Genomic DNA, 25,248 nt, shown 5'->3' on the forward strand with positions numbered 1-25,248 from the left:
GGTCAGAATGGCCATCATTGGCAAGTCAACAAATAATAAATGCTGAAGAGGGTGTGGAGAAAACGGAACCCTCCTCCACTGTTTGTGGGGAAATAAATTGGTACAGCCATATGGAAAACAGTATGGAGGTTCCTCAGAAAACTAAATACAGAGCTATCATATGATCCAGCAATCCCACTCCTGGGCATATATCCAGACAAAACTATAATTCAAACACATATACGCACTCCTATGTTCACTGCAGCACTATTCACAACAGCCAAGACATGGAAACAACCTAAATGCCCAATGACAGATGAATGGATTAAGAAGATATGGTACATATACACAATGGAATACTACTCATCCATAAAAAAGAATGAAATAATGCCATTTGCAGCAACATGAATGCAACTAGAGATTCTCATACTAAATGAGGGAAGTCATAAAAAGACAAATACCATATGATATCACTTTTATCTGCATTCTAAAATATGGCATAAATGAACCTATCTACAAAATACAAACACTCGCAGACATGGAGAAGAGACTTGTGGTTACCAAGGGGCAGGGGGAAGGGAGTGAGAGGGACTGGGAGTTTGGGGTTGGTAGATACAAAAAATTACATTTAGAATGGATCAGCAATGAGATCCTACTGTATAGCACAGGGAACTATAGCCATTCTTTTAGGATAGAACATGATGGAATACAGTATGAGAAAAAGAATCTATATATGTGTGTGACTGAATCACTATGCTGTACAGTAGAAATTGGCACAACACTATAAATCAACTATACTTTAAAAAATTAAAAATTAAAAAAATAAAGTTTTAATGGCTAGATTAATATAAAAGTAGACTTCAGAACAAAGAATACTACCAAAGATAAGGAGGAACATCACATAAAGATAAAGAGGTTAATTTGTTAGAAACATAATTCAAAATATGTATGCAACCAATAGCAAAACTACAAATTACATGAAGTAAAAACCAGTAGAACTGAGGAGTTCCCTTGTGGCTCAGTGGATTAAGGATCCAGTTCTGTTACTGCTGCAGCTTGGGTCAATGCTGTGGCCCAAGAACTTCCACATACCACAAACACAGTCAAAAAAAAAAAACCAAACAATAGAATTGAAAGAAGAAAGATACATATCCACAAAATTGTCTTTCAGCAATTGACATAACAGACAGAAAAAATATCAGCAAAGACATGGAAGACTTGGAGTTCCCCTCGTGGCTCAGTGGTTAACGAATCCGACTAGGAATCATGAGGTTGTGGGTTTGATCCCTGGCCTTGCTCAGAGGGTTAAGGATCGCACGTTGCCATGAGGTCTGGTTTAGGTTGCAGACGTGGCTTGGATCCTGCGTTGCTGTGGCTGTGGTGTAGGCCAGTGGCTACAGCTCTGATTGGACCTCTAGCATGGGAACCTACATATGCCATGGGAGTGGCCCAAGAAATGGCAAAAAGAAACACACAAAAAAAAAGACATGGAAGACTTGAAACACACTATGTAATTCACACTGTCCTAACTTAAAAGTATAGAACACTACACCCTAAAATTACAGAATACCCAATCAAGTGTCCATGGAATATTCTCAAAGGTCATAAAACAATTTTCAATATATTTAAAAGCTATTAAATTACAGTTTTATCATATAAATTATGAAATATATCATATAAATATCCTTGAATCACAATGGAATTAAATTAGAAATCAATAATAAGATATATGGGAAATCTCCAAATATTTGGAAACTACACAACAAATTTCTTTTTAATCAAGGAGTCAAAGAAGAAGTCACAGGCAATCTAGAAAGTATCTTAAACTTCATGAAGGTGAATAAAAGAGCATTTTGAAATTTTAAAGAGGGAACAAAAGTAATGTTTTTTAGAAATACAGAACTGGATACCTCCATGAAAAAATAGAAAAGCCTAAAATCCATCGTCTAAACTTCCATCTTAAGAAATTAGAAAAAGAAGAGAAAATTAAATTCAAAGAAGCAGAATAATGGATATGGTGGTAAGAAAGAATAGAAAGCAATTAAATAAGGAGAACAACAACAAAATGGAACCAATAAAATAGGTAATTATCTTGACAGACAAGTTAAGAAATAAAAGAGAGAAGAAACAAACAATTTCAGGGCTAAAAGGGAGGACCTCATAATATTTCAATAGAAATTTAAAGGATATTAAAGGAATATTATGAATAATGTTATGTTTAAGTTTGGCAACTTAGATGAAATGAACAAAAAATTTGAAAGACACATTCTACACAGACCCAAGAAGAAAGACATAATATGAATAGCCCTAGAGCTAGTAAAGAAATTGAATTCATGATTTAAAATTCTCACATAAACACCAGGTCCAAACAGCTTCACTAGCAAATCCAAAACATTTAAGAAAAAATATCAATTATATACTAACTTCAAAAAATTAAAGAGAAGGAAATACTTCTCACCTCATTTTAGGAGGTAAATACTACTGCATCATTCTGCTAGGGCAAATACCACAACTGGTGCCTTAAACAATAGAAATTTATTGTTTCTTACAGTTTCTTCACAGTTCTTCCCTCAGTTCTGGAAGTTGAAAGTCCAAAATCGAGGTGCCAGCAGGTTTGGTTTCTCCCAAGGCGTTTTTCCTTGGTTTGTAGATGGCCTCCTTATTGTGTCAGCTTTGGTATGATCTAGGTCAAATTCCCTACCCTCTCTATGCCTTAGTGTCCTCATCTACAGAATAGAAATACTAATAGTACCTATGTCACAAGGCTGTCACAGGGATTAAACAAGATCTAAGTGCTCAGCACAGCACTTGACACGGGATGAGCATTTATTAAGTTGGTTACTACTGTTTGAGTTTCCAAAATTCACCTCTTCATTTACACTTTTCAAGAAAAATTTATCTCATTAAGGCCAAGTGACTCCCGAGATGATGTGACAAGAAGAGCACTTCACTTCTGTGGCTCCAACACAGCAATATCTTCCTCTCCTGCATTTTTTCACTTCTGCTAACACTTCCCTATTTCCAACCTTAAATACAGTGTACAGGCTAGAACATGCAGTGTATGTCTATGGAATAATAAATTTTGTTTACAACTGTCATTGTGTGATCCCTCTTATATGTTTCCCTAGCAATACTTTTCTCAGGTTTGAACAAAATGCAAGATGTTGGGCAATGGGGAAAGCTTTTCTGTTAACAGTAGTGAGGGTGTACCCTTCCATCATGGACTCTAGATTAGTAGGCTAGGATGAACAAGGTATTTTCTCAAAATCATGATAATCCTTGGCCAGAAGAAGAGCCCAAAACAGAATCAAAGAAGGAAAGTAACAGGTCAAAATTGGAGAGAGGGTGCTAACATTAGTTCAAGGAATGAAATACGAAGTGGAAATCTAGAAGAGCAGAAATCATACAAAGCGAATAAGGTCATAAATTAATGGGGTCCATAAAAAATGAAAAAGAAAGTCATTTTTATGTGTGCTCATGTGTGGCTCGGGACAGATATGAGAGTTTAAAAGCACTGAGCTGCATAAAACACCCCCTTCTCCCTTCCTACTCATGCATTTTTAGATACTCTAATCTTGGGATAAGGCAAGGAGTATCCTTTTTAATCCAGTCTGAGATCACACCCCTAAAAAAGTTTATTTGAGCCTCACATTCTTATGAACTCCTCTAATGTCCAGGCTTTCTCCTTGGATCAGGTGCTGGAGCAAGCCTGTTCCACAGAGGCTCTGTTCCACAGAGGCTGTTTGGGGAGCACACCCTCAAAGTCTTAGCAGCATGGCAGTACTCCATGGACCCAGTATAGTTATAAGCAGACAGTAAGGAACAGTGAAAGAAAGGGAGAAGGTGAACAGATAAAGCAGTAGTAGTAGAAAGGTGGTAATCTTTATAACCTCAGTGACTCAGGAAGAACAGAGAATGCAATCTTCAATGTTCCTGAAGGGTCAGGTGATAGAGATTATATGGGAGTTGAATGAGTCTAGATTGCCTACGGGATGCTTTTTAATGGTGAGCAATGCTGTATCAACCGAGGCCTACTAGCAGCCCCTTATGTGATATCCTATGTATTCCTCTGTTCCTTGACCAATGGCCAGTCATGATGACTCTAAATACAGTACAGAACTAGGAGCTAAGGACATAATTACTATGAAAGATGTGTATATTATTTAACTACCTGCTGTATGTTAATTCTCCATTTGTGAGCTATGCAGCCTGTCATTTTACCCATATAAGGCATAGTACCAGTAGTACTTCCCAGTGACTCCTTTAAATACCCCACCTGGCTTATTGATAGATGCACATAAGCTTAGAAGTTCAAGGTATCATTTCATAACAACTAAATTATGAACTTTTAGCTCTGAGAGCACTAAGTATGATGAGATTACACTATAACTGGTATAACATTATGTGACTAACCTCTTCTAAAAATAATATGGCAACAGGTAGTAGAGTAATACAAAATTCAGAATCATTAGCTCAGGGATCCCAATCTGGAAAACTTCTCCTAAAAAAAGAATTCAACCAAAGAATAAAATCTAAATATTAACATGTCAATAATACCTATAATTGAAGAAAAAAAAACTGGACACGATATACACGCTATGGATAAGTAATGTCACAATGAGAAAGAAAGCTGCCTCCAGGCCTTTCAGAGTGTAAAAAGGACCAGAAGTACTTCTGGAGTCAGACCTGCAAGGCTAGAGAAGCAGCCTGGCAGGGAATGCCCTATGTAGAGCTCTGACTTAAACTTCTAAGGACAGGGAGCAAACTGATTCTAAGGAGGCAGGGTAGAAGAGGAACCAAGAGCTGAGAGTAACATGGAAGGGATGAGAAAAGGTATAAAAGAAATACTGAAAACTGATAGCAAGCTACTAATGTGTCAGGCACAACAATGACAACATGGGTCGTCTGGGAAACAGTCAGCATCTAATTGAAACACTGCATTAGTATCATGCACCAAAATCCTTCTTGTGTTTTTGTGCTTTTACGTACTTTCCAAAGTACATAAGTATTTCTTCAATAAATATGTATTACATCTACAATCAGAAAAGAAGTAATTTGATGCAAGTAAAATAAAACATAAGAGTCTAATCCTTGCTTCTCTAAGCATGACAGCTTGTTAGAGATGCAGAATCTCACCTCCCCTCCAACCCCCATACCCAGTGAATCAGAATGAAGAGGTTAACAAATACACAGCTGGCTCAAAGCATATTTACAGTCTGAAAAGCACTATTCTGGCTCCTCCTGCTCCCCACACCATCACAGTGCACAGTGCATAAGAACTTACCAGACTCTGCTAGATCCTTCCTGGGTGAAGACATGTTGTCCCCATGCCCGGAAGAGATGGGTAAAAGGTTTCTGCAGTACTGAGCCTTGTGTTCTGAGAGTCAGACAGGAGGTCTAATTAGTATTCTCTGCCAGTACACAGTTGCTGTTCACCTGATCAAACACACAAAGAGAAGGAATTTCTATTAGACAACTTGAGTTTTCACAGTTTTGACATATTATTACTCATATGTTTAGTCACTGTCACTCAGCAAGGTATTTCATTTAATGCCACACTTATTCTGAATTAGGTGCTGAGGATTTGATATTGAAGGATAAGAATTAACTTTAGAGCCTGTCTTCAAGGAGGTCATGTTCAGTCTATAAAAAGTCCTCACTCAGGATAAACATTTTTTTCTCTCCTAATCTTTGCCATAATAGACCTCTACGATGATGTTACATTGTTCCCACTGGTTAAAATCTAGAGGTTTTTATTTATCTGGTGACATTCCCATTAGTTACCTCAAAAGAAATGAGATTACTATAATCTGAATCTAAAAGATGATGTTTTTAAACATATTTTAAAACTTTAGAACATGGAGGTACAGCAAAAATGTAGGTGGTATGTCCTTTTGATGTTAAACGGCCCTTCCAAGGATGTAAAGAAGTTGTACCTTGTACAACTCACTGTTTTTGTTGATTAAAAGTCCTAGACTTAGTGAAATTACACTTTAACCTATAGATTTTCATTCAGTAAGGATACAAATAATTTCTGTCTGAAAGACAATACAAAAGCTTATAATTTATTGCTGTAAAACATTAACCAGTCTTTTAAAATCTAACCTAGCATTCTTACTCTAACATTCATTAAAAGTGTGTATAAAAAAGGGTTCCCGTTGTGGCACAGCGGAAATGAATCCGACTAGGAGCCATGAGGCTGCAAGTTCGATCCCTGGCCTCGCTCAGTGGGTTAAGGATCTGGCATTGCCATGAGCTGTGGTGTAGGTCACAGATGTGGCTTTGATCTGGCATTGCTGTGACTGTGGCGCAGGCCAGCAGCTACAGCTACAGCTCCGATTAGACCCCTAGCCTGGAAACCTCCATATGCCATGGGTGCGGCCCTAAAAAGACAAAATGTTCTCTGAACTACCTTTGCCACTTTCCCGGTTGCTTCATTAATAAATAAATTGAATAAAATCCTTAACATGGTTTCATTTCAAAATTTAATGAGTCATTTTTTTTGAAAAAGAGGGGGAGAAAATCTGTTGTTCGTTTTTTTTTTAAAGGACAGGAGTGGCCTTGTGACTAGTACTAAGGTAATGGACTTAAGTGATGGGCCTCCCCAAAAATAACGCTGAAAAGTTAAAGACCTCATTGTTAAATGAAAACCACCAAGAATTATGCCCAAGCTTCCACCATCCAAATACATGACTGAATATATTTTATGTGATATCATCTTAAAGACAGTTAAAATGCAGAAATATCAGATAATCAAGATGTTCCTTGATAACTGAACATATTCTTACTACTTAAATACCAATGTTTAAATGGGCTACCCACTGCATTCCACCAAACAGACATGTGAATGGCACCCAAACAACTTATCCTATTTATATAAACACACACGCACATACCTGCACATCAGTAACATGTCTCTGGCACACAGATAAGTAGACTAAAATCCATATTAATCCATACCAAGTCACCAATTCAAATCTTCCATGAAAGTCAGCAGTGCTTCAAGAGCAAGCAGCTTTGATCAGAAATGCATGCCCATTTCTGGTGTCCGTTAGTGCAGTGAGTTTGAGGTATAGAAACACAAGAACCAAACTGGATAAATTTCTGTTCTTTTACATTTGATCTAGCATATGATAGAAGAAATAGACAAAAGAATATCAATATTAATATGACTGACACAATTTTTGAGTTACAGCTACTGCAGTAAATCTGTAATAGTATAAGACTATATACTTCATCATCAACAAATGTGTACTGATGCCTCAGTAGTCTATATAAATTATATACTAAAAACAGAATCTTCAGTTTCTTATGAAGCAAAAGAAAACCTTTCAGGAAATACAGTTGAAAGCTTCTACTGTATTATGCATTTGTCCATGGTTTGGCTAAGTAAACTCATATCAGTGCTTCCACTATATTTCTGTTTTCAATAATGATTTCTTAGACATATTTCCCCAGGTTGGACTATAGGCATTTGGGTCAGGAACTATAAATTTTCCATTTTTGTATCTTCAGTGACTAAAACATTTTAGACACTGAAGAAGTGCCTGATAGATTAATTAGCTAATTCTGTGAAAAATGTGTATGCCTCACCAGGCAATCTGCATAACCAATTCAAAGAACTCAGAAATCAGACCTCTAAATTAAAGATTTCCCTCCAACTCCTGGAGAAGGTGCTATAGTATAGAAAATCAAGGAATTAAGCCTGAGAAGAGGGAAACCTAAAAGAATTACGACTTCGTTTTTAGCACTGAGGATATGGGGGGAAAAAGCCCCAACATGGCACGAAGTGGTCTTACGTTACCATAAGAAGAAAAAACACAAGTATTTAGTTTGCCCAGGCCAAAAAAAAAAGCAGGATATTTTTCTTCAGGAGCTAGAGTGACATAGAAGAGCCAATGAATGCTATACATATTCTCGAATTCCCAGTTGAGGTGCCATTTTCATTTTAACTTAAACTCTCTCAAAACTAAGGCAGATGTTAGTAAAAAGCTATTTCTTCATATTGACTTTATGTTAGATGCAAGATGCACCTTGCCTTGACAATCCCAACCTAACGGGCTGAAACTGCTTCTAATTCATCTGGAAAATTCTTTCACACCCCACTCTTGGAAACCCATACTCGCCTAGAGAGGAGAAAATGAAAGAAACTCCAAGTGCTCAATATTAAGTAATCTTGCTGCCCCTCCTGAAGTCACCTCAGGGATAAGAGTTTCCTCCTGTGACATCTATACTTCCTGTGACCAAAATGCCCAAACTTCCTGGACTATTATTAATTAGCTAACATGCCTTATACCTTTTAATAATTGTTTTTAGTTGGGTTGGGTTTTTTTAAGGAATAATGTTGCTTTTTCTGATTATAAAGATAAGCAATATTCATATAAAAAATAGTTACCATTAGGAAATTTCATCTTTGGTCAGAGGTTTATAACTCATTCTCTGTAGAATGTGTGTGTGAGTCTTTGGGGTTGTGAAGCAGGGAGGAATGAAGTGCTGAAGGGCCACCTCAAGAGCCACTGGCAGCTCCAGCCTATGCAATAAGAATAAGAAAGGTATTCAGACTGGGAAGGAAGAAATGAAATTATCTTGATTCATGAGACTAAGATATCTATATATAATTATACTTCAATAAGGCTGAAGTTTAAAAAGCTTCAAGAGATAATCTACTTAAATTAGAATAAAACAGCTAATTATGTAAAAACAAAATTGAGTTATCAATGAAAGTTTAAACATTTTAAAAAAGTCCTTACCCTTCAATCATAGAAATGAGAAAGAACTATCACCCCTCATGGGTCCTTACAATCCTATTTGTATAAAAGCACTGCACTCTGTGTTCTTCTCAAGCCACTGAAGTAATAAAGGTTGTTCACATTTCTACTACCACTACTTTATCTGTTCATGTTCTCCCTGTCTTTCTCTGTTCCTTACCATCTGCTTATGATCGTTCCCAGTCCACGGGGCCTTGCCATGCTGCACTATGTTCTCATGGGTAGGAGGGGGAAAATACTCTTGTGTTTCAGACAAGGGGAGGGGAAAAGTTACCATTCTGAAATGCATCTAGAGCACTCTCCATAATAAAGGCCTGCCCTCCAAGGAAAGGCACTTGACTAGAGCCTTATCTGACCTGGAGAAAGGGCAACTGATCAATTCTAGCCTCCTCTAACCATCCTGTCTCATGAAAGGGTTAAAAAAAGAGAGAGAGAATAAGAAACACTTCTAAATGTCATATCCCAAGACTCATGACTGAGTCTACCATAAAACATGAGATTTAATCATAAGGTTATATAATTCTTCTTGTCCTCAAAACCCTACCATGTCATTGGGCTTCAGTATTTTAACAGTGGACTATAAGCAAAAAAGTTGCAAGTTACAAATTCTATTTAAGAAGGCGTTCTTAGGGAAACCCAAAGACATTAGAAGATGGGGGGAATGCAAGGAAACTAAAATAAACTATACCATCTGGCAACTACAGCTTTAGAAAACATAAACAGAGCCCAGCTTCTTGTCAAATTATCATAAAACCTCACTCTGAAAGCCTAAGTTTATTACTTCCTATTATGCAATATGCCATGTCTGGCTTTCAACATAAATTACAAAGCAAATCATATCAACATATACAACACCTGACAAAATCCAAATTCCATTCATGATAAAAAAAAAAAAAACCCTCAGAAAACTAGCGCTGGTGGGGGGGTAACTTCAACCTGATAAAGAACATCTACCAAAAAATTTATAGGTAGCGAAATGGTGAGAAACAGATATTTTGCTCTAAGATGGGAAACAAGGCAAGGATGTTCTCTTTCAACACTCCTACTCGGGTTCATACGAGAAGTCCTAGCTAATGCAGGAAGACATAAGAAATAAAAGATATACAGATTGGGAAGGAAGAAATAAAACTGTCTTTCTTCTCAGATGGTACAACTGTCTCTGAAGAAAATCCCAAAGAATCAACAATAACAACAAAGAACTCCCGATTTAATAAACAATTACAGAAGGCTGCAAGGCACAAAGTTAATATACAAATGTCAATTTCTTTGCTGTATACCAGTAATGAACACCTGCAATTCTAAATAAAAAACAGCTGGAATTGTAAATAAATAACATTACATTAGATCCCCCAAAATAAAATACACATGTATAAATCTAACAAAATATGTACAGGAGCTATATGAGGAACTCTACAAAGGTGATGAAAAAAAGCAAAGATCTAAATAAAAGGAGAAATATCCCAGGGTCACAGGTAGAAAGAATCAATGTTAAGATCTCAATTATCTCCAATGTCATTTATAGTCAATATGATCTCAATCAAAATTTCAGCAAATTATTCTGTGGTTATCAACAACTCATTCTAAAGTATATACGGAAAGGCAAAGGATTCAGCATCACTCAACGTAACACTGGAGAAGGATAAAGTTGGAACACCAACACTACAGATTTCAAGATTTACTACAGAGCTACAGTAATCAAGACAGCATGGTGCTGGCAAAAGAACAGACAAATAGATAAATGAAACAGAGGTATCTACCTCCATATAAGTACCATGAGGCTGGTGACTTGGTCTTTCTTGTCACCACTTTAGTCATCTCAGCACCATGAAAAATGACACAAACTAGGCACTCAATACACATTTATTAAGAGGAGGATGGGACAAAAAGGACACTAAGACAAGTGAAGTATGGAGGCAAGAAACCCAGCCATAGCACTCTAGAGAGGGACAGAGTACTAGTGTAAAGGAAAATGAATTTAAAGCACCAGAAGGCTGCATGGTGTAATGCAGAGAATACCAATTTCAGCTGCACATTAGAATTAACTGGAGAGCATTGCAAAATCCCAGTTCTAGGCTATATCAAATAAATACAGTCAGAATCCCTGAGAATGGCATCCAAGGGCTGATCATTAGTTTCTCAGGTGATCCACTTGTGCAGTCAAGGTTGAGAACCACTGAGGAAATGGAACCTAGACTTTGGAGCTGTATGTATCTGGGTGTAAATCTTGGGCAAGTTACTTAACCTCCCTTAGCCCCCAAATTCTCATCTACAACATGGGAATCATACACACCTCCCAGAGTTGTTGTAAGATTGAGATTACACATAAAGTTCTCAGTAAATGTTAATTGTCCTCCCCAGGGAAAACCTGATGAAATCTCCATTGCTCAGTGATAAATGTTAACTCAATCATCAATTCATACCTTTCCTTATTACCTGAGTTTGTTTTTTGTGGGTTTTTTTGCTTTTTAGGGCCACACCCGCAGCATATGGAGGTTCCCAGGCTAGGGGTCTAGACCTGCCGGCCACAGCCACAGCCACACAGGTTCCAAGCTGCATCTGTGACCTACACCACAGCTCATGGCAACACCAGATCCTTAACCCACTGAGCAAGACCAGGGATCAAACCTGCAACCTCACGGTTCCTAGTCGGATTCATTTCCACTGTGAGACAGTGGGAACACCCCTGTTACTTGAGTATTAAACTGAACATTTGCACCGGGGAAGTTTAGAAATACTAACGTGTTCACTCTCCTGATAAGATGATGTCTGAAGCTATGTCTATTTTAAATCTAGGAGTAACTAAACTATGGAGGGGAATCTAGCTTATTATACCAGTGATTCTCAAAACTGTCTGCAGGTTAATGACCTAAGAAGCTTTTAAAAATACCAGTACCAAATGTCTAGAACTTGTCCAAGCCAACTGAATCAAAATCCCTAGGGTGAGTCCAGAGCATCAGTATTTTTTTAAAAAGCTAACTGGGGAGTTTCCGTCATGGTGCAACAGAAACGAATCTGACTAGGAACCATGAGGTGGCGGGTTCGATCCCTGGCCTTGTTCAGTGGGGTGAAGATCCAGCATTGCTGTGGGCTGGGGTGTGGGTGGCAGATGTGACTAGGATCTGGCATTGCTGTGGCTGTGGCACAGGCCAGCAGCTACAGCTCCGATTGACCCCTAGCCTGGGAACCTCCATACGCTGCAGGTGCGGCCCTAAAAAGACAGGAAAAAAAGACCAAAAAAAAAAAAAAAAAAAAAAAAAACCTAACTGAACAGTGATTTTAAAACACAAGACTGAAAAGCACTGATTTTCACTAATGATATCCCATGCTAGGTCCACATCTGAGTCATTCAGAGAGCTCTTAAAAAATAGATTGATTCCAGAATGCCATCATGACTTACTGATTCAGAATCTGTGTATATAGAGCCTATCATTTTGCTTCATAAAATTCCCTCCATTATCCTGATGTAACCACTACTTTATACCATGCATTTACCCTCCCTGTTATCTACCAAAAAATATCATTTAGAACTTTCACTGGCCTTCCTTTCCAAGCCTGCCCAGTCGCTTTTAATCAGTAGCTGGAGCAAAACATCACAGTAAGTCTCAATTTTACAGATCTTTTCAGAACATGTTCATGTCCAGCCTTTGACCCACATCATTTGCCTTACACTGTGCCCAGCACTGGCCATTCTAACTAAATCCCTCTAATAGGCTGCCAATCTGGAAAAGGCAAAATGGAAACACATTACTCTTCAAGCCTTATTTCCCTTTAGGTAGTGTTGCAATGCAAGGACAAACTAAATCAAAGTCACTGGTCAGATGAATCTGAATGAAATCCAAGTTGTTTTCTGCCACTAGAAGCAAATTAGTACGTTTGCTTCCCTCATAGAGGTAATAAAATCAGAGGAAACAAAGATGAATCAGGATCATTTCCGAACTCCATCTAGACCCGCTGGTAGGACCCTTGGAGAGTAATTTTAGGTGAATCAATCAATCAGTACACATATCACCACAGCTGCAATACCAGACAGAGGATAAGAGCATCATTTAAAACCAGTCATTAGTTGAGGTTTATTAAGTATATTAACTCATGTGATGCTCACAAGAACCCTATCATAGAGGTACTATTATTATTCCCATTTCATGGATAAGGAAACAGAGGCACATAGGCCCAAAGTCACATAGCTAGCAGGTAGCAGTTTCTGAACCCAGGCAGCGTGCTTCGGTCCATTATTTCATCTACTCCACACAGTGTAGATCCGTCATGGCCAAGGTCTTTTCAAAAAAAGCTGAAGTCTGCAGAAGTAACTGGAGATCAGATTATATGCAACTCAGGCAAGCTACTTAAACCCTCTGAGCTTATTTTTGCATCAGAAAATTATTAGAGATAATAATAGTACCTGCCTCATTGAGCTGAGGTGACAATTAAACAAGATTATGCATGTGACATGCTTATAACAGTGCCTGGCACTTTTAAGAGCTGTCAATGTCAACCATTATTACTATTTGTATCATAATACAGCCCAAGCAGTGAGGGAGAAATGACAACCTAAGAAACTGAAAATTTCCCCTGGTGATCTTAGATCTGTAGAGTCTGTAGATTCCCACTACATCAGACCCAAGAAGACATGCAGTAATAAAAGATACTCACAGAGACTAGAACTGCCACCGTGACAAACCCCCAGCCCATCCAATCCAAGACTATGAGTTAGTCTGAAAATGGAAAGCTCTATTTGCTATAGTTTGGCTCTTTTGAGCAAACATATTCAATTAACGAGTTGTATAAATGTAACCACACCAGAAGCCAGACCTCCAAGTAGCTGCAAACTGCAGTAGACTTTGGTTTGATTGGAAAACATGTCATGGGAGAAGATCCTCTTAGGTGGGAAATGTCAGCCTTCCCTAGTCACATTTGTATAAATAAAAGAAAAATAAAATGAGACTTCAAACAAAAACAGGTAGCATTCATCATGTGCCTGCCACTGTATAAAATTTTTCATGGAGTTCCCATCGTGGCTCAGTGGTTAATGAACCTGACTATATCCATGAGAACTTGGGTTCCATCCCTGGCCTTGCTCAGTGGGTTGGGGATCCAGCATTGCGGTGAGCTGTGGTGTAGGTCGCAGACACGACTCGGATCCATGCTGCTATGGCTGTGGCGTAGGCCAGCAGCTGTTTCAATTCGACCCCTAGCCAGGGAACCTCCATATGCTGCAAGTGAGGCCCTAAAAAGACAAAAGACAAAAAAATAAATAAATAAAAAATAAAATGTTTTCCGTGTATTACCTCACCTAATCCTCACAACACCCTTCCAAGGTTGAACTTTCCCACAGCCACACAACCAAGTCCATGACTACACATATCAAACAGACACTCAGCACTGCCTAGCAATCCAATTCCATTTCCCTCATTAGCTCATGTTCCCACTCTCCAGAAGGACTATGTCACACATGTCTCCTCCAGGTCCTAGCACATCTTCTCCTCTCCCTGCTGCCCTTACTCTCAGCCAATCATCTGACTGCCTTCACAGACAGATGGCGCCTCTACTGCCTGGCTGCATCCGCACTTGTTTCAACTTCCCTTAGAGTTACAGTGGAAATGAGGTGGCTGCTCATTTCAAAGCCAACTACTCAGCTGCTCTGGGCTCTCCTCCCCTCTCAGGTATTCAAGTACTTCCCCCGTAATGTCCCCCTCTTTCATCTGCATCATTTCTCCCTTCCTGTGAGTTCAATCCCACTGGCATATAAACATATTCTAGTTTCCTCCATCTTAAAAAACAAAATTCCACTTGACCTTAAGGCCTCTCTGCTCTTCTAACATTGTTCTTGTTAAAATGATTAAAATCTTAATTGCCAAACTATATTGCACAGTTGCATTCACCACGGTTGATAACCACCTCATTCTATTTTGGCTTCCCTTCCTCTTCTCTAGGTACACTCTCAACCTAGGTGGTTTCACCTGGCCCCTTAGTTTAAACAGCACCATATGGTGATGATTCCAAAGACTAGTTCTATCCCTAACATCCCCTATGACTTCACACTCAAATTTCCAATGGCCTACTTGACATCTCAACTTAAAAATCTAGAAGTTCCCACTGTGGTACAGTGGGTTAAGAACAGACTGCAGGCTCCAGTCTGAGGTTTGATCCCTGGCCAGATGCAGTAGCTTAAAGGATCTGCAGCTGCGGCTTGGATTAGATCCTGGCCCCAGAACTTCCACATGCTGCAGGTGCAGTCATAAAAATAAAATGATCTACTAGGTGATTCATATTAAGTATATTTCACCATAATAAAAAATTAATCTACCAGATGATTGACAGATGGAGAGAAGGATGAAGAGATGAATAGATAAGTTAAAAAACAAGCATGGCTAAATGTTAACAGTAGGATCTACTCAATGGATGACAGAGTTCACTGTAAAATTCTTTTTTTTTTTTTTTGTCTTTTGTCTTTTTGCTATTTCTTGGGCCGCTCCCGCGGCATATGGAGGTACCCAGGATAGGGGTCTAATTGGAGCTGTAGCCATTGGCCTATGCCAGAGCCACAGCAACGCGGGATCCGAGCCGCGTCTGCAACCTACACCACAGCTCACGGCAACGCCGGATCGTTAACCCACTGAGCAAGGGCAGGGACCGAACCCGCAACCTCATGGTTCCTAGTCGGATTCGTTAACCACTGCGCCACGACGGGAACTTCCACTGTAAAATTCTAACTACACTGTTTATATGTTGCATGTTGGGAAAAAAACCTACTAGGTATCTCAAGCCTACCATATCCAAAACATAGTTCTGGATTTCTCCCATTCCAAAAATGAAACCTACCTCTCACCTGCAGTTTTCTGCATCTCATTAAATAGAAAGGCAAAAACTCAGAACACAGCCTTGACTGGCTCTCTCCCACCTGGAATATAATTCCATGAAGGCAGGGGCCTTGCCTATCTTGTACGTCATTATTTTCAATTTCCAGAACAGTCCTGGCACATAGGAGTATTCACAAACAGCTACGGAAATAATGAGAAATTAATGCTCCAATTCCCTCTGGGCTCCCTCAACCTTCACTGGTCTGTGAGTGAAATGACTGTGCTTGGCCTCAAACCTTTCCCCAGCCTAGGCAGCTGAGACTGTGTCTTAGTACGCAACTATGGCTGCTTACCAATCATAGTAATTCCATATTCCTCAGAGTTCAAGGCTTTTCTTGAACTCTGAGGAATATGGACCAGGGTCTCCTGTCCCATACCCTTCGAAACATGTCACAGCACAGCCAGGCCTCCCACTGCCCAAGCAGCCTGCCCTCCGCCTCCCCCACCCCCCACTCCCGCCGTCCCCGACCCCCAGGCTCCAGTGGATTCTGGCCTCACCCCCCCAGGGCCCGACCAAATGCAGCCCAGGAGGCCTCCCGGTGGTGCCTGGGGCCACAGTCCGCCACTTCAGCCCCTGGGCATCAATGGCATCTTCTTCTCAAGATCACTAGGTGGGCCCTAGCCTGCCCTCACAACCCAGTTCAGCGGCCCCTTCCACCCTCCCCCTGTCCCACCTGGTCGGCGCCACATCTCACCTGGACCTGCCTGGAGGAGCCGGGTCCCAACTGCCCTGCCTGTCCCCAGCCCACCTTGCCAGTTGGGTTGGCGCGGGAGCCAAATGGCTCTGCGATATCGGGCCATCCAATCCCAAAGGCCCCTGTGAGCCTGCGCACTGGAACCAAGCCCTGCAGCCAGCGTCCTCAGCAGCCAAGGGACAGTCGGCAATGCCTCCCCCTGCTGGCCATCCCAAGCACAACGGTGCTCACTGAAAACCCAGTGGTGGATTCTATGGCACCTCCCTTGTCCTCTGCTCTGTCTGTGCCCTGTCCCAAGCCATGCTCATAATGCTGCATCTCTCTGAGTCATGCCCACATTGAACCACTGAAAATTGTGTTCTCTAAGGGTCAGAGCCCCTAAGCTCCCTACTTAGTTGGAGAGGAGCCTGCCAGGTAGGGGCCTGATTTGCAGTATCAGAATGGGACAGATAGTGTTTGGGCACTTTGAACAGAAGAGACTACTGCAAAAGGAGGGCCAGAACGTGAGGTCGGTTGGCTGAGACAGTTTCAGCGAGGGTGGTCAGTGTAGGGGAATTCAGCATGTAAACATTGCCTCAATACAGGAAGCCAGAATCATTTTATCTTAACAAGCACACCTCTCTCCATTTGGTCATGACCAGAGCCATTCTGGAGGATCCAGTTCGCTTAAAACCATGATAAGACGACCTCACTTAGTCCACAGCTTTCAGTGTTGGTCCAGGAGAACCAAATGTTTGAGTTTGGGGCTGAGCAAAAACAGTCATTCTCTGTCCAGGTGTGAAGGGGTCAATTTCCTGCTCAGTGAGTCACTGACAATAGTTAACTTCTCTCCACTAGGGGCCTCACCTTCCCTCAGTAGCCAAGGCTTCCTACAGGCCCAGGGAAGTTTCGTCTTCAGATGATCACCCCCCCCAAAAAAAAGAAATGGGAGTTCCCATCATGGCTGAGTGGTTAATGAATCCGACTAGAATCCGTGAGGTCTCGGGTTTGATCCCTAGCCTCACTCAATGGGTTGAGGATCCAGCGTTGCAGTGAACTGTGGCGTAGGTTGCAGACACGGCTTGGATCGGGAGTTGCTATGGCTGTGGCATAGGCGGGTGGCTACAGCTCCGATTGGACCCCTAGCCTGGAAACCTCCATATGCCAAGGGAGCAGCCCTAAAAAGATTTTTTTTAAAAAAAAAAAGGTGGTCCCTATATCTGAGGTTTCTGTTGTTTCTCTTAGGATCTAATATCAGAATTCTGCACACTCCGGAGTTCCCGTCATGGGCAGAGGAAACAAATCTGACTAGGAACCATGAGGTTGTGGGTTTGATCCCTGGCCTCGCTCAGTGGGTTAAGGATCCAGCGTTGCAGTGAACTGTGGCAGTAGGTTGCAGACGTGGCTCAGATCTGTTGTTGCTGTGGCCTAGGCCAGCAGCAACAGCTCTGATTCGACCCCTAGTCTGGGAACCTCCATATGCTGTGGATGTGGCCCAAAAAAAGACCAAAAAAAAAAAAAAAAAGAACTCTGCATACTCACTATTTCACAGATCTGAGCAGCACAAATGTTCTGCTGTTGTGTTCCTACATAGATGGTTTTCATGGAGACATACAGAGAAGAATTTTCACCCACAGCATCAGGAAATCACTGAATGGAGGCTAAACGAACATTTGGTAAGGGTGGACCCTGAAGTCTCATCCTGTCCCTCAACTTCCTGTTAAACCATGTCATTTTCCAATGGCCACCAATCCAAAAGGCTGCTACTGTTTTCATCAGTGAAAAATTTGAAGAAATGAAAAGGTTAGTTCTTTTACCAAAATTTCTACCATTCTTGGGAGTTCCCATTGTGGCTCAGTGGAAATAAATCCGACTAGTATCGATGAGGATGCGGGTTTGATTCCTGGCCTTGCTCAGTGGGTTAAGGATCCAGTGTGAGCTGTGGTGTAGGTCGCAGACACCGCTCGGATCCCGAGTTGCTGTGGCTGTGGTGCAGGTCGGCAGCTGCAGCTCTGATTGGACCCCTAGCCTGAAAACCTCCATATGCCATGGGTGCAGCCCCACTTCTCAAAAAAATTTCAACTATTCTTTGGAGGCCTTTGCAAACCCCTATGCCTTGCCAGTTACCAGTAGTGCAGCGTTACAGGCCTAAGCTTAAGTCCCCTGCTACTGAAAGGATTTCTAACCTGGTTGAAGAGTCACTTGCTTGTCCCTTACCTACTGCTCCCCAGACACCCCTTCTCATGTCCTGTTTGGTCCTAGACTCACTACAGATCCTGGGGAAGCTCAATTGGGTAGCACAGTGAACAGCACAGAAGTGATATAGATTCTGGAATCCCACAGTCTGCATTCCTGACCCAGTCTGAGCACCCAGACTCCCTCAGGATGGGCCCTGAGAGCCAGGCAGATCTCTGCTCTCCACTGAGCTGTGACCCATCTTCCCCTTGCAAGTGCAAGAATTTAATGCACCTGCAAATGGCCCTCCATTTACCCAAATGGCTCCAATCTCAAGCTGTGTGACTCCAGACACAATCAGAAAGGACCTTGAGGGCCTCCCAGACCCCAGTGCACAGCTCACACCCAGGATCTCAGGACCCAAAGTCACTTCTTCACAGCCTCCAAAGCTCATGCTCAAGTTCAGGGTTTTTTTTAAACCTGGCTTGGGTCAAATAACTAGGAACAGGAAATGCTGACACGCCACCTGCCTCCCCAAAAAAGAATCATTTCAGCAACACTACCCTTCCACAGGATCCATCATAGTACAGGCCTCTGCTTTGCAGCCCAGTTTATTTTTGGATGGTGTTCTTCACACCCAGCACCACCAAGTGTGAGTCGATGGGGACTGTGAGCTTGGAAGAAGCTGTGGGGCCTTTTCTGTGTGTTTCTTTCTCTCCGCTCAGCTTTGAGACACTTCACATAAAAGACTCTATAAAAATAAATTGTGGAAAGTACAAGGCCAATAAAAATCCCAGTGAAGGCTGAAAACTATTTTATTGAAAAAGCATGCACTTACCTCATTCTAGGTTCGCAGCTGTCTAGTTCCTGAGCCTGGCACATATTCGATGCCCAGTAAATATTAATTGATTGATCCTTTAGTTGGCTGATTACCCATTTGCAGAGCAACAACCAGCCCTTGTGCATACACCACAAGGAGAGGATTCCTTAGGCTTTGATGGGAGAGCTTTTAAGTTGGCAAGCAAGCCTGCTGCACTCTGGCCTATAAATGTCCTCTTTCTACTTCCAGCTCTGCTTATTAACAGTAAAATAATGATGTGGCAGAAAGTGAACTCCAAACACTGCCACCTTCTAAGAGAGAAACTGGACACATGCCTTTCAACCCTCCTATATTCAGTTCTTTTGGTCTGTGCCAACCCCTGTGCTTTATAGCAAGAATTCAGATGCCACCATCTTATGGCATCTTATTAGCTGGACAGAATAGGGTGCACATAGAAGACAGCATCTTTGTTTCTTGCCAGTGTCATGCAAATGCAATGTCCAGTTGCCTTTTTTTCCTTGGTTCTTGAATATAAAATTGGGGGCAGGTCTACAATTTTAAATACTCAGAACAGCCCCATCTCAGTGTAAGTCTCCCTCTGACTTCTTATCTCTTAGGTACTCTCTGTCCTGAGGCCAGGCCTTCTTTGGACTGGCAATAGGCATGCGAAATGGGCACATCAGTTTCTCCTTTCTCATCCAACCTCACACCCACATCCTACCCTCCAGACTCAGCTTCTGACACCTCTGCCTCTGGAATCCAACCCAGGGCCCTCTGGGCTCAGCAGCTATTTTGAGCTGCCTGTTTGTCCTGAGAGAGAATCTTGCAATTTCCCCAAGAATCGCCCTATGAGATGTCTCCAAGCACAGTTCCATTGCCTGAGTGATGTTTCCCTCTGGCCAAATGTTTCCAACACCTTCCCTCTGATCCTGCCTTCCACAGCCTCACCCCAAGGTACCAGAGTGTTTGTGTAGTTTGTGCCATGAGTAAAGATGCCAGACAAATGGGTGACTGGAGGCCAAAATGCAGGCTTGACTTTGAGCCCCTATGAGGAGTTTTCAAATGGAGGGAGGGCCACCTCCGCGTCATTTATCAGGCACAGGAGGTGCTTTCTGTGATTCTCTCCCATGCACCCTCTATGAGCTAAGACTCTGGCTCTCTCTCTCTCTCTGCCTACGTCTCTGTCACCCCTGCTTGTTTGGGAGCGGCTCCAGACTGTGGCCTGCTGTAGATCCACTTGGCTCTAAGATGGCTTTCCATGTCCTTCCTCTGCCAAGGTATCAGCATTTCACTCCTGGGACCGTCCTCTTCGTATTTGCTCTCCCACCAGTCATGTTGTTTCAGCCATCTCCTCTCACCTTTAGATTGCCCAGGCATGGGTCAGACACCAAACTCTTGCGCCCCCGCCCCCCCAATTTCAGGGGACACATATCAATCTTATAAATTATTTTCTTAAAGTTCTTGTCACGTGCACAGAGGTCTTCATGGAGAGGCACTGGCTTCCCTCTCCCCTTCCTCCCCAAGGCTGGGACACAGGTGTGGAAGGGAAAATTTCATTGCATTCCAACAACTCTTTGCAGATGAATTTTCCATTCCTGGCAAATTACCCTCTAAACCTTTAGAGGCTATGGATGGGTGATCACCAGTGCTGCTGGCTTGCCAGGTGAGGCGAATCTTAAGGCATGAGTAGGTATTAATTGAATGAAGACTGGGGAGTGTGCTGTATGGGTGCCTAGGGCACAGAGAACACAGGAAAGAGGATGAGAGAACATGGCATATTCTAGGAGCTCCGTGTGACTACATGAGAAAGAGGAAGTTTGAGGGAAGATCGGACGTGGAATTGGAAACAGAGAACTGAGCTGTGGCCACATCTTGCAGTGCTTTGCCTACTACGCTAAGAAATCTGAATGCTTGGCCATACAATGATATTAAACAAGGAAGTGCAAGTATTTATTTGCCCCTTAGCATGCTGCCTTTGGGTGCAATGTGGAGAAGCACAGTGAGAGTGGACACTTCACTGTGAGCTGAGAACATTAATAAGCTGTGTTCAGGAGTTCCCATCTTGGCTCAGGGGTTAACAAACTGACTAGTATCCATGAGGATGTGGGTTCAGTCCTTGGCCTGGCTCAGTGGTTGGGGATCTGGCATTGCCATGAGCTGTGGTGTAGGACAGTGGCTTCAGCTCCAATTCGACCCCTAGCCTGGGAACCTCCATATGCCGTGGGTGTGGCCCTAAAAAGACAAAAAAAAAAAAAAAAGCTGTTCAGAGGATCTTCCAATCAGAGTCAGGAATCTCTCGATTTTTTATGTCTCAGAGTCTTTCTACTGCAGTCTTGAAAGCCACTCACCCTCCTTGGATTGCCATTTCCTTAGGGAGGAATCATGATTGAGAGTGAAGGGCATGGGCTTTATTCCAGAGTGACCTGGGTTTGATATCAGCATCACTATTTACTTGGGAACCTCAAATATTGAAACTTTCTGGATCTCGGCTTCCTCATATATAAAAATGACCCTAATAATGTATGATACAGAATAAGCTAGATTATGATGCTGTGATCAACAAACCTCCAAAATCTTAGTCACTGAGTGCAGTGAAGATTTGGTTTGTGCTCTCAATGAATATCCATCCTAGGTCAACTGGAAGCTCTGCTCCATGATCCCTGACTTCGACATGCCGGCTGATGGAGCACCCAGCATCTCACTGGGTGAGATGTGATCACTGTGGTCAGTGGGGAAAGAGAGCTCTAGAGGGTTCAGCAGCTACAATTAAAGGTTGGCTTGTGTCTTCAGTTAGTCTGTATATGATGCGCTTTACTTCTCACCCCTTTTGGTCAGAACAAATCACATGGCCCCACTCCAGCACAAACACCTACTGTGCTGAGGGTTAAGCACAGTGCTTGGCATGGAGCTTGAAATCCAGCACGTTCTAACAAAGCTCTTCAATGAAAAGCAGCATCTACTCACAGATGTAGTTAAGACTCCCGGCTTTTTGCTGAGAAGGACTTTAGGAAAAGGATTGTATCCTCAACAACACAGGTAGACATTGGGCCTCTCATTTCAAAATGATAAAAGGAAATTTGAAAGCTCCAGTGAACGGGAGAAAGCTTGGTTGAGAAAGGGAAATCCAAAAGGATCAGGATTGGTAAATGTCTCAATCTTTGAGTCATAGACGTAGAAGGCCCTGCTACAGACTTTGGGGAAAGGAAGCTAAATATCCTGGTGTAAGTTGGAAGGCTTTTGACTGCAAGTCAAAGTACTTCAACAGGAGTATGTTTATTGCTGTGAGAACTTTCAAGTCCCACTACAGGACAGGGTCCAGGGTGGTTGATTCAGCAGCTTGACAGGACCAAGATTCTTTCCACCTTTTTGCTCTGCTGGTTTCATTTGCTTCATCTTAAGACTGGTTCCTCTTGAGGTCACAGAAAGGCTGTCAGAAGCCATCCACTGGGGTAGATAAATTGCTTCCTGGAAACTTTCCCTAAAGATGTATAGGGAACTTCTCTAAGAGTCCCTGCAAAATATCTGCTTTTATTTCATTAGCTTAAATTTAATCATGAATTCTATCCTTAGCAAAAGAAGTTGCTTTTAAAGCAATTGTCTTACACTGGCAGGAGGAAGGAGGAAAAAATGCTGAATAGACAACGAATCATCTACTCTATAGCCACTGAAACTAAGCAGCTCTGGTTTTAGCAACTGCTTTGGAGCTAGAAGGTTTTGACTGCTGATCTCAGCAGTGTCTTATCAAGGAAACAGGATGACTTGGTAGCGTGTGCCCAGCTACCAACCTGGAGTCTGATGGAGAAGCACAGAGGAGGCCTCCCCCCATCTCCTCACCTGCCCACAGCTCTGAGAGGTGTCCATTTACACCCCTCTCTAAACGCTCCCTCCTTCTGCCACTCCATTCATGAATGAGAGCTTCAGAGCACAGCTTTCTTGAGTCCATTCTACAGAATCTCCTGTAGATCAAGCCACTTCAGAGCATTACTTTGAGGCCTCCGTAACTGCATCCCTTGCAGTACAATTCAAGATAATGCCACCTCATCTCCTGAATATCTCTGATTCACCAGGTACAAAACCAGACTGATCACTGAATATGGGATCCTTCCCTAGCCCCCATCGCAGCTGATGGGCCCACTCTTCCTTTGGCTCTGGAATCCACAGTGGTCTCCAAAGTGATCTGATCACTTCATGTCTCTCCCACACCACTCCTTCCTCCATCCCTCAAATCAGGCTCATCTTCTGACTGAAGATCTCTTTATAACAGATACCACCTGACAAGCTCTGCTTGGGTTGTCATCTTTTCCATCCACCTCTTGGCTCCTCTGCTGCCTCTTAGCCCCCACTCACTCTGTCTGTAGCTGCATCTTGGTTGCCTCCTCTCATGCTCTGCAGTGTTTACACCACAACCTCCCAGAGGAGTGAATGCCTTGCTATCCATCCTGGGCCCTCCCCTCGGGCATGACTAATGTTTCCTTCTGGGAAAACTCCCTGTTTACTCTACAACATATATTTCTATACCATCATTACAGCATTATTCCCCTTGATCATAGCGATGTGTTTGTATTTTCTCTCCTGCATGGAATGCAAGCTCCCGAAAAGCAACCATCCTCCCTGACCATCATTACTCCTTGAGCCTCATCCATAGCCTGCTATGCGGTCAGTGCCCAATGAACGTGTGTCAAACTGAAAATGGGGCAGAGACATGTAGAGCTGTTCCATATATTCTTCCTGTTGATTTTTCTCCAGGATTCCTTGACCCTGAAGCTGCATCTTTTATTCTGTGGCAGAGATTTGCTTAGATGAAGGATGGAATTGTAATTTATTTTTAAAAACGCTATGAGACAGAGAAAGACATATATCATGTAATGTCACTTACATGTGGATCTCAAAAAATGACACAAATGAACTCATTTACCAAACTTAAATAGACTCACAGACATAGAAAAGAAACTTAGGTTTCCATACGGGAAATGGGTGGAGGGGTAAATTAGGAGTTTGGGATTAAAATATACCCATTAATATATAAATAGATAAAATAGATAACCAACAAGGACCTACTATATAGCATAGGGAATTATCCTCAATATCTTGTAATAACCTATAATAGCAAAGAATCTAAAAAGAAATATATATATATATATATATATAACTTTATCACTTTGCTATACTCTTGAAACTAACATAACATTGTAAATCAACTATACTCCAATAAATTTTTTTTTTAAAGCACAGTGGTGGCACTGCCTCTGTACTGGGCCGTTGGCAGGGACTCGTGTATGATTCAGACAGTTGGCAGGGGAGGCTGAGCACTCACTCCTGGTCAACAGATCTATAGCTTTCTGTGGAACCCGCCCTGCCTGTTTGTGAGCAGTCATGGTATGGTTAAAGCAGAGTTGGGGAGACCACTTTTTAAAATTAAACTTTTTTATTTTGGGATAACTATAGATTCACATGCAGTTACATGAACTAATACAGATAATCCCCTATAGTCTTCACCCAATTTGCTCCAATGCAACATCTTACAAAACTAGTATAATATTGCACCCAGGATATTGACATTGATGGAGTCCATCCCTCTTGTTCAGATGTCTTTTGTTTTACTTGTACTCATTTATGTCTGTGTGTGTATTTTAAGTTCTCTACAAACTAAAAATAACATGATATTTATGTCAACTATATTTCAAGTAAAAAGAAGTCTATAAATTTTATCACAGGTAAGTATCACCACCACAGTCAAGGTACAGGACAGTTCCATCACCATCAGGACCCCTCCTGGTGGCCTTTTATAACCACACCTGCTTCCCTCCTACCTGCCCCTCACCTCCCCTACTTCCTCCTAAACTGACAGTAACCACAAATCTGATCTCCATTTCTATAACTTTGTCATTTTAAGAATGTTATATAGGAGTTCCTGTCATGGCTCAGTGGTTAACGAATCCGACTAGGAACCATGAGGTTGCAGGTTCGATCCCTGG

The 25,248-nt window shown here is 41.9% G+C and overlaps 1 protein-coding gene across 1 annotated transcript in view; it reads right to left on the reverse strand.

The window, feature by feature from the left end:
- Nucleotides 1-16,396, reverse strand: part of PTPN20 (protein tyrosine phosphatase, non-receptor type 20) — a 75,210-nt gene extending 58,814 nt beyond the window's left edge. The window contains exons 1-4 of the mRNA XM_021073067.1: nucleotides 16,300-16,396; nucleotides 8,375-8,509; nucleotides 6,876-7,102; nucleotides 5,264-5,415 (exon numbers count right to left, since the gene is read on the reverse strand). The gene's annotated coding sequence lies outside the window, so the exon portion shown is untranslated. The remainder of the gene's footprint in view (nucleotides 1-5,263; nucleotides 5,416-6,875; nucleotides 7,103-8,374; nucleotides 8,510-16,299) is intronic.

Source organism: Sus scrofa, chromosome 14, assembly GCF_000003025.6.
Source record: "Sus scrofa isolate TJ Tabasco breed Duroc chromosome 14, Sscrofa11.1, whole genome shotgun sequence".
In the NCBI taxonomy this organism is placed as follows: Eukaryota; Metazoa; Chordata; class Mammalia; order Artiodactyla; family Suidae; genus Sus; species Sus scrofa.